The following is an 11,231-nucleotide window of genomic DNA, read 5'->3' as shown; positions in this document are numbered from 1 at the left end:
GGCAGGAGGCTGACTTTCCTTGAAGTTTTCACCTCAAATACCGCCATCACGCAGGTGTGCGTGACATGAGTCTAACAGATTATCATTAGGAATCATGTCATGGACTATTTTAATGTGGTTAACTTTATTTTTTTCCACCTTAGGTATCTGAGACACCTAGCTTCTGACTCTTGGTGGTGTTGAACATGGACTCCCTCTTACTTTGCAAAACCTCATTAGATCAATCACAGGTTGGCCACACCTAGAAGCTCTGGGTATTCATTGTCCCAGCCCGTTTTGTAGGCAGAGGTTATGGATTGCAGATTTTTGCTTGGGTTTGTGTACCAGTCCCATCACTGGGAGCCTAGCCATGTTACAGAATATGGTTGGTTCAGGCTTCATATCCTCCATTACTAGGAGTACTCCAGAGACCTCTAAAAATGATCTTAATCCCTCTGCAACTCTCTCCCCATACACACACACACACCACAGACAAAAATATTTCAAAGTCATGAGATTTTTTCACAAAAAAAAAAAAATGCACTGTAGAGGAATTACAATCCAGCTCAATGGAAACCCTAGGAAGAGAACACATTCAGAGTCTTCCTACATCTATGTGATGCAGTTAGAATGACACAATTTTAATCCCTGTAGGTGGAATAAAGACACACCCTTACTATACAACTTTAATATCAAATAGTGAAGATAGAGACTTTTAAGATGCAATATCTGTGTCATTTTGAGTTTCATTTCTATGATTACTAAGGATGTTGAACATTAGGTGTTTCTCATTCAATTGAGATTTCTCTGTTGGAGTGTTCTCTGTTTAGCTCTATACCCCATTTTAAATTGGGTTATTTAGTTCATTGGTGCCTAATTTCTTTAGTTCCTTACATGTGTTGGATGTCAGACTTCTCTCAGATGAAAGGCTGGTGAAGGTCTTTTGCTATTGTATGGGCTACTGTTCTGTCCTATTGACAGTATCCTTTACCTTACAGAAAGTGTTCTGATTCATGAGATCCCAATTATTACATGTTGATCATTGTGCCTGAATTTTTAGTGTTCTTGGCTACCGTGCCGATGTGTTCAAGGCAGTTCTCTACTTTTTCCTCTATTAGATTTGGTGTGCTAGGATATATGTTGAGGTTTTTGATCAATGTAGACTTGTTCAGAGTAATAAATATGGACCTACTTGCATTCTTCCACATGTAGACATCTAGTTAAATAAGCACCATTTTTTGAAGATGCATTCTTTTCTCCAGTTTTGGTTTTGGGTTTTTGACAAAAGTCAAGTCTTCATACTTGTGTGGGTTTATTTCTAGGTCTTTGATTAGTCGGTCTCATTTTATGTCAATGTCATGCTTTCTTTTATTATTCTTGCACTATAGTACAGCTCAAAATCAGGGGTGGTTACACTTCCAGAAGTTCTCCTATTGTACAGAATTGTCTTAGCTATCCTGGGTTTATGGATTTTCCATATAATTTTGACAATTTCTCTTTAAAGGTATGTAAAGAGTTGCCTTATAATTTTGATTGAAGTTACACTGAATTTGGAGGTTGCATTTGTTAAAATGATCATTTTACTATGTTAATCCTACAGAACTATGAGCATGGCAGATTATATCATGATCATCTGATTTTCATCTTCTGATATCTTATTCAATTTCTTTCTCCAGTGAGTTGACATTCGTGTCATTCAGGCCCTTCACTTGCGTGGTTAGAATTGCACTGAGATGGTTTATATTATTTCTGGCTATTGTGAAAGATGTTGTTTCCTTAATTTCTTTATCATCCTGTTTACCATTTTTATGCTTTTATGTTGTTGTTAATTTTTTTATCCATCCATTTTACCAAAGGTGTTTATCAGCTGTAGGAGTTCTCTGGTAGAATTGTAGTGGTCTTTTGTGTATATTATCACATCATCTGCCAATAGAGATATTTTTATTTCTTTCTTTCCAATTTGTATTCTGCTTAATCTTGTTTAGCTGTCTTATGGCTCTAGACAGAAATATATTGAATAGATATGGGGTAAGTATGCTACCTTTTCTTCTCCCTGATTTTAATGGAAATGCTTTAAGTTCCTGTCCCACCAAATTTAACGCTGGCTATTGGTTTGTTGTATACTACCTTTACTGTGCTTAGGCAGTGCCTTGTATCGCTGAGCTCTCTAAGACTTTTGAGATGAAGGGGTGTTGGATTTTGCCAAAGGCTTTTTCCGTGCTTAATGAGATGCTCATTTTTTTTCTATTTAGTTTGTTTATATGGTGGGTTACATTAATGGATGTCTTAGGGTTTTCCTTCTGTAAACAGACACCATGTCCAAGGCAACTCTGATAAGCACAACATTTAATTAGGGCCGACATACAGGCTCGGAGGTTCAGTCCATTATCATCAAGGGAGGAACATTGTAGCATCCAGGCAGGCATGGTACAGGAGGAGTTGAGAGTTGTACATCTTCCTCTGAAGTCTGCAAGCAGAATTCTGGCTTCCAGGTATCTAAGATGTGGATCTTAAATCCCACATCCACAGTGACACACTTATTCCAACATGGCCATACCTCTAATAGTACTACTCACTGGTCTGAACAAATACAAACCATCACAATGGATTTATATATATTGAACCATCCCTACATTATTGGAAGGAAGCCTATTTAATCATGTTCAATTCTGTTTTTGAGTATGTTATTGAGTATTTTTCATCAATATTCAATAGAGACATTGTTCTGAAAATCTCTTTTTTGTTGAGTCTCTGTGTGGTTTTGTTATTAGTGTAACTGTGTCCTCATAGAATATATTTGGCAATGTTCCTTCTGTTTCTAGATTGTGAAACAATTTGAGAAATATTGGTATTAGGAATTTTTTAATTTTTTTGGAAGGTCTGGTAGAATTGTGCACTAAAATAATCTGGCCCTGAACTTTTTTTTTTGGAAGAACTTTACTAATGGCTTTTCTTTCCTAGGATGGTTCAGGTCTAATTATATTTTTTCCTGATGTAGCAGTGATAAGTTGGAGCCCCTTCAGTCTTGTGTTAAGAGTAGTGAGAAGGATTGAAGTAGCTGGAGGGGTCAAGGACATCACATAAATAACTAGTGGGTTAACTAACCTGGGCCCATGGTGGCCCATAGAGACTGATGCACTAACCAAAGTGTGTGTAGGGGTAGGAACTAGGACCCCATATATTTGTAACAGATGTGCAGCTAGGTTTTCCTGTGGTTTCTATAACCATTGGAGAAGGGTCTGTCTCTAATTCTGTTGCCTGCCCTTAGATACTGTTACTCTTTGTCTGGCATCAGTGGGAAGGGAGAGGATATGCCTAGTCCTGCAGTGATTTGATGCATGGAGCAGAGAGTTGCACTGGAGGGTGGGGCTCCCCATTCTCAGAAGAGAAGCAGAGTAGGAAATGGGGGAAGAGCCTGTGTCATTTTTGGGGACTTAGAGAAAAAGTGTGTCTGGTATTGGTATGTAAATTGAATAAAATTAAATTAATTAAAACAAAACAAAAGAATATAAATTGTTACTAGTTTGGGGAAATATACTGGACTCATTTTGCCAAATTCAAATGACCTGTGTGTACACATCTTAGAAATGTTACACATAGCTATGATTGCTTTACCAAAGTAATTGGGTAAGAATATTCATAGCAACACATTGTATAGTATGTACAAACTTTTTATAAACTTCAATAGCTTATGTGGCAAATGTTTTCCTGGGTAGATGAAACACACTCAGCTACTTACAACAGATTCAACAACAGGCTAGACAGGTACAACAGGCCAAAGTACATATAGCACCAAAGTTCAAAGTGGTGAACTAATGAGTTTTATTGAAAAATATGAGTAAGGGGTTACTTACAGGAACAGAAATGACCCAAAGGCAGCTGCATCACCAACACACACCCCAGTTGGGGTAACAGCTCACAAATGTGAGAAACCTGAAGCTACACAGCCTGTTGGCAGCTTCAAAGCTTCCTCCATCCCTAACATTCTTTCTACCCCCCTCTTCCAAAATGAGACCCTAGCTCTGGAGGAAGCTACTAGAGATGCCCACCTTTTACTAAGACTTAGTCCACTATATCAGTCTCTTGTTCAGCATCTGTGCCAGTGGTTAGGATTTTAGGTTGACAATAACAGTGATCTATGGGCATATCACAAATATTTAGAGGGCAAATCATTAGGCACATCACACATATCTACAAAACCCATACAGGTTGTTCCCACTTTAGGATCTACAACTACCCAACCCACAAAAATTTCTGATTTATAGTATCATGCTTGTGCATCAGGCCTTAAATCCATCAGGAAGGCTGTTTGTTGGTTGTACCCATAATAGTCAAGCCACTATGCTTATGCTTATGCATGCATAAGCATAAGCATGCAAAAGCATGCCATGTTCATGTTTTTAACTTACAGGGTACAAAACCGAGCAAGTATGTTGGTGACAGTTCTTCATCAGCAACATTCCCGTGGAAATGTTGCTTTAACTCACCTATAATTGTCATCTCAGCTGCTAAATAAACTTACCCTTTCTAGTTCTTTCTGAACTCTAGGTTGCTGGTTCAACTTAGCTATTCTGGCTCAAACTTCTCCAAGATGACTGAATCAATCTAGCTTCTCTCAGCATCTCACTGAATTTTTCTGATATGGCTCAAACTATCTTTGGCAAGTGACTCTATTCTTCTGTCTCTTACTTATTCTGTGACTTCAGCTGCCTTTGCTGACCTGGAATGAACTCATGAATAAACTCAACTCTACTGCACTGCAATCACTGAACTACCTCCCAACAAACAGAATCGCTAATCTCAACGCCCTTCAATTGAACTTACTGAACAGAAAAACTTCATTCCCTTTACCTGTGCTGCTCTCAAATAGCTTTTCTTCTGAGAAAGGGACATATATCTTATCTCTGACTCATTCTGTCAAATCTTTCTCTGCTTTGTCACTTTGTCCTCAATCAGAAGTCATTATTTGGAGTTAAAGATATATGCTACAGGACACCAGCCAGAGGAATTAAAAGTGTGAACTATTCCTCAGTAGAGAATTCTTTGTTTAGTTTCGTACCCCAATTTTAATAGGGTTATTTGGTTCTCTTGAGTTCTTTATATATAAAGGATATTAGTCTTTTATTGGATGTAGGATTAGTAAAGATTTTTTCCTAATCTGTTGGTTGCTGCTTTGTCCTATTGACAGTGTTCTTTGCCTTACAGAAGCTTTGCAATTTTATGAGGTCCCACTTGTCAATTCTTGATCTTAGAGCATAAGCTATTAGTGTTCTGTTCAGGAAATGTTCCCCTGTGTCCATGTACTCTAGACTCTTCCCCCCTTTCTTTTCTATTAGTTTCAGTGCATTTTGTTTTATTTGGAGGTTCTTGATCCAGCAGTTATCCAGGCATTAACACTGGTATCTTTGTAGAAATTGATTCTATGCCGCACTGGAAGTCTGTTTTGCCAAAATACTTTCTATGCATCCCTTTATAGTGTAAGTTGTTTTTACAGTTACTGAGGTGGAATCAGTAATGGATTCCACCTGTTACAGTTCTTTATATACCTTTCATAGTTGCTGTTCTAGTGTTATGCTCCTTTAGGTATGAGAGACCAAAATCCCATTAGAACCATTGGCTTACCATAGACAACAGCTATGACCTTTGAAACTCTTGTTATCTTTAAGTACTAAAAAGTGTTTAGTTAAATCAAGCAAAAATATTACATTAATTTTTTGTAAGTTCACTAGCAAGCACATTATTCTATATTTAAATCTCAAGACAGTTGTTGGTTTCTGGAATAAAGGGCATGTGTTGCACAAGACTGTGTTCCCCTGATTTGGCTATGTCATGCTACCAAAATGCTGGGCTTCACCATAAACGTAAAGATTTGGCAGCAAATTTTATGCATTGACCTTCAAATTTTCAGAAATGAGCAAAAGAGGTAAGGAACAGTGGAAGGTACACATGAATGTTAAAAGATATCATAGTTTGAATATGGCAAAAGAGGACAGAAATAAATTCTTAGTATTTCAGAAAAGTACTTAAATCTTTATATAGGATATAAACTGAATTTAGTTTATTTATTCACCTTGACTAAATTTTGTGCCTTTCCTGTTACAGTAGATCATTCACTTATCTTTTTCAAAAACTACCCATTTACACTGAATACTTGCAATACTTACTTGTGGAAATAGAAATGGTTTCTTTTGGTAAGGTAAAGGTGAACATTAGAGTTACGGTATTTATGAAATATTAATTATATATTCATTCCTCATTGTAAGGCTTGTAAGGATAATAATTCTTCTCACAATTTTCATGTACCTTTCACAGTATTTGGGAAAGTGCCAAACATACTAAATACTTATGGATTTGTTTCAATTAATAAATTATAGTGACCATAAATGTAAACTTCTGAGACAAGTAGGTTCTAACACTAACTGTATATTAATATATTTCTAATTCTCAGTTTCCATTTTTCAAAACTAGAGATAATAATAGTAATTACATGATACAGAACATATGTTATTGAAATATTCAATTATTCTTCATATGATTAAGCTAAAGACTAATTATATGTTGAACACTTATTACAGAACCTAATATATACCAAGACCAACAACAGTTACTGTTTTTATCACTGATTTGGTCAATGTGTTTAATATAATTTTTACTTATACTACCATTTAAATTTCCTCTGTGATGCAAAATAAATATAGATTGCTAAATTAGAGGGTGAAAGTTTACATCAATTATTACCTGTTTTCCATGGACAATATTGTGCTGTTATTTAAAAACTAAAGTAAGCGTTTGATATCTTCTTAGACTTAGGGCAATTAACAGATGACAAAATGTGTGTTGGGGCCCTCATATCAGCTGATGTATGCTATTTCTTTGGTGGTCCAGTGGTTGAGAGATCTTGAGGATCCAGATTAATTAAGACTTCTGGCCCTTCTACAAGTTCACCCCTCTCCTCAGCTTCTTTCAGCCTTCCTTAATTCATAAACACTGTTCAGCTGTTTATTGGTTGTGTGCAAATATCTGCATCTGATTCTTTCAGCTGCTTGTTGGGTCTTCTGGAGGGCAGTCATGGTAGGTCCCTTTTTGTGAATGCTCCATAGCCTCAGTAATAGTACCAGGCCTTAGAATGTCCCCCTTGAGCTGGATCCCACTTTGGGCCTGTTGCTGGACCTTCTTTTGCTCAGGCTCCTCTCCATTTCCATCCCTGTAATTCTTTCAGACAGGAACAATTATGGGTCAGAGTTTTTGACTGTGGGATGGCAACCCCATCCCTCACTTGATGCCCTGTCTTTCTGCTGGAGGTGTGTTCTATAAGTTCCCTCTCCCTACTGTCGGGTATTTCATCTAAGGTCCCTCCTTTTGATTCCCAAGGGTCTCCTACCTCCCAGGTCTCTGGTACATTCTGGCGGGTCCCCCCAACCTCCTATTTCCTGAGGTTGCCCGTTTCTTTCTGCTGGCTCTCAGGGCTTCAGTCCTTTTTCCTCACCTAATATCAGATCAGGTTCCCCCTCCCCCCACTACCCTTCCTACCCACTTTCCCTCCCAGGTCCTTCCTTCCCTCTTCCCTCCTCACTTATGATTGCTTTCTTCTTTCTCCCAAGTGGGACTGAGGCATCCTCACTTAGGCACTTCAGCTTGTTGACCTTTTTGAGTTCTGTGGACTGTATCTTGGGTATTCTGGGTTTTTGTTTGTTTGTTTGTTTGTTTGTTTGTTTTTCATTTTTTTATTTATTTTATTTTATTTTTTTTGTGGCTCATATCCACTTATTAGTGAGTACATACCAAGCAAATCCTTTTGGGTCTGACAGCATACATAAGCTGATATCTGGCCTCCGACACACAAACAGTAGAGGACTTCTGGGTCTGTGTTCATTCAGTGATGATGCACCTAACCCTCAAGAACCTGGAGGCCCCAGAAAGTTTAGAAGTCAGGCGAGGTAGGTGCATCCACATGGAGGCAGGGGTGTGGGGAGGAGCTGTGGGGTGTGGACCATTCAGAGAGTGGATTGTGGGGAATGGAATGTAAAGTGTAAAAAATAAATTAATTTAATAAAACGAAAGAAAAACAATAGATGACAAAATGAAAAGGTAGCTATCACATAAATATGCAGCATTTGGTCATAAAATAGGAGGTCATAAGGCAAACATTTTATGTAACAAGCTTCAAAGATCCTGGTCAGAAAGTTCTAAAAATGATGCAATACAGACTGCTCTAAATATGTATGCAGAAATTTCAGAACAGGCTAGTGTTGATGAGCTAAATACTGCACTTATTTATAATATAAACAATTAAATACACAAGTTAAAAGTATATTGGGCATTGACAAGTAGTTTCATTTTCATTTTATGTATAATAAAATACATAAGTTTATCCCTTAGAGAGAGAGACACAAATGACTTTATCTAAAATGTGAGAATTTTTAAATTTGCTACTATATTGAATCCTTAAAAAAACATAAATTTTTCCATAAAAAACATGTCATTAGAATACATTGCCTAATTTTTAAATTGTAAAAAGAAATGATGTGTGAAAAATATTGATTAAGCAATATACATTTGACCATCTAAGAGAAATTTGTGGGAAAAAATTCAGAGTATAAGTAGTATGTCTGCTGAGCAACCTATTTCTGAAATCTAAAGTGATATAAACAGAAAATATTTCAATAACATGCTCTTATATTAAATAAAAGCCATAGTCCAGTGTTTAGTTTAATACATTTATATTCATAAAATATACTCAAACTACGTAAATACAATTAAATTTACAACTAAAAGAAATTTCTCTGTGAATGATATTGTGTCTTCACACTTAAAATTCAATTTAGTTGACAAAATAAGAAAATAGGAAAATCATTTGCAAAGAGCTATGTATGCCTGAATTGGAATTTTATTTATGAGGATGATTAATAATTAATTTATGCTAATTGTGTTTGAATATATTTTTATATATTTGTATGTTTACAATTTATATATTGTGTAATTATGTAAAATTATATTCAATAAGCCTGTAAGTAATGTCCAGTACTTAAAGCTATAGAACATTTGTAACTGAACACTTTATGTCTCAATAGCACAAACTGCATGCTAAGTAAAACTTTATGCTTTCCTTCCAAATATAAAACCCAGCTAATAACACAAATGGAAGTTATTAAGTAATTATTTCAATGTATCATATTTCAACTTATTTTGCCATATAAATAATACAATATATTTTACCTAATCAGTGTTGTACAATATTGTACAGCAGGATTTTCTCTGTTAGCACTTATTCAACAGAAAAAGATACACTTTTCAAATAGTACACATTATTATTTGAGGAATGATAAAATAAACATTCTTATACAATTAGTTTTTCATGGTAAAAATGTTACTTCATAAATATGCAAGAATGATTGAGAATATTGAGATGATATATTTTTATAGTGTTAGAGGTGTTGAGTGAAAAAATTTTACATAGGCTGTTATGAGAGTGAATATTAATATTTTAATAATGTGCTTAAATTAATTCTAAATTGTAGTTAGTTTCATTGTATAATCATAAAATGTTTTAATAATTACAAAACTTTCTAAACAATTTCAGCCATAAGAGTTAACTACCAGTGAAATTTTGATTTCAATTAATCAGTTAGTTTTATTTCTACAAGAATATAGTACTAGTATGAATCCCCACACAGGATCCAGAACTCAGATGTGTGATCTACACATATAGTATCCTTCTAAGCATCCTGTGAAGAATGGTAAAAAACTTTTGAATTTGCAGTGAAGGGTGAGTTTTAAATTAATTGCCTCTGACAATGACGAATTTTACGTGTGCATTTTTTTGTTTGTTTGTTTGGTTGGTTGGTTTGGATTGTTCTTTGGTTTTGATTTTTTTTTTTTGATACAGAGTTTCTCTGTGTCCTGGCTATTCTGAAACTCCATTTATAGATCAGGTTGTCCTCAAACTTGCAAAGATCAGCCTGACTCTTTCTCTCCAATGCTGAGACTAAAGGAGTGTACTACTACATCATGGTTGCCCTTCCATTTTAAAACTCACTGTAAGTTAAGAAATCTGCTTCTCTCCTGCATAGTATATTTCCATGTTTCAATAATCTTTTCAATTAAAGTGCTTCCTCACAAAGTTCAAGTATGGTTTATATGGACAGCCAATAGAATGAAATCAAGTGTCTTCACCAGTAAAATATTCATATTTTGTCCTCAGTATTTTGTTAGATAACCATATTTTACCTTGGCATATAAATTTTAGGTATCTAAACAGTTGAAATTTTATATTTTTTGGTTTTTTCAAGACAGGGTTTCTCTTTCCTGGAACTCACTCTGTAGACCAGGCTTGCCTCGAACTTAGAAATCCATCTGCCTCTGCCTCCCAAGTGCTGGGATTGTCCACTGCCTGGCAACAGTTGAAATATTTAAATGGTATCATGAATATGATTAGAGTGAAATTATACAAATTTAAGTGAATGCCACAAATCTATAATTTCCATATACATTAAAAACAGATTATTATTGCTTCATGAGACACAGACACTTGTAACAACTGGACACATTAAGTTATATTTAGTAGAGTCTTCACATTGAGTATATACATCCAAAGGCAACACTAGCTCTATATGACAAATTAAGAATAAATATCACAACAAAAGGAGAAAACTAAAAGAATTTCCTCTAAATTCTGGATCAGTATAGACTGTCCTCTTTTAGCAGTCATGTTCTACAAAATTATCCAAGTTTTAGCTAGGAAACTAGTCAAGGTAGAGAAATACATATCACAAAAATTATAAAGGGTTATTTACATGTTTATGATACATATATGTTATATGTGTTTATATATGGCTACTCACACTTATATATATATATATATATACATATACTTATATACATATATATTATATATGTATGCTTATATATTACATATATATGTATATCAATATATAATGAGCTCATCCAAAAAAACTAAAAATAGTATTGTTTTAAGCATCTATAAAATAAAAAATCTGATCTTAAATGGATTGACATGGGTAAATGCTTGTCAAAATAAGACATACAAAAGGGTAAGAAATAAAATTTAAAATTCATGAAAATAAGTAATCTGGTGTAAAATGAAAATGAAATTTACGATCAGTGACTTTAGATATTCAGCTCAGTAGTAGAGCACTTGTGCCATATGCAAGAATCTTTGTGTTAAATCCCCAGGTATTCCAAATTTTATATTTATATATATATATATATATATATATATATATATATATATA

This window comes from Mastomys coucha, unplaced genomic scaffold (genome assembly GCF_008632895.1).
Source record: "Mastomys coucha isolate ucsf_1 unplaced genomic scaffold, UCSF_Mcou_1 pScaffold9, whole genome shotgun sequence".
NCBI classification, from domain to species: domain Eukaryota; kingdom Metazoa; phylum Chordata; class Mammalia; order Rodentia; family Muridae; genus Mastomys; species Mastomys coucha.
This window is presented reverse-complemented; position numbering follows the sequence as displayed.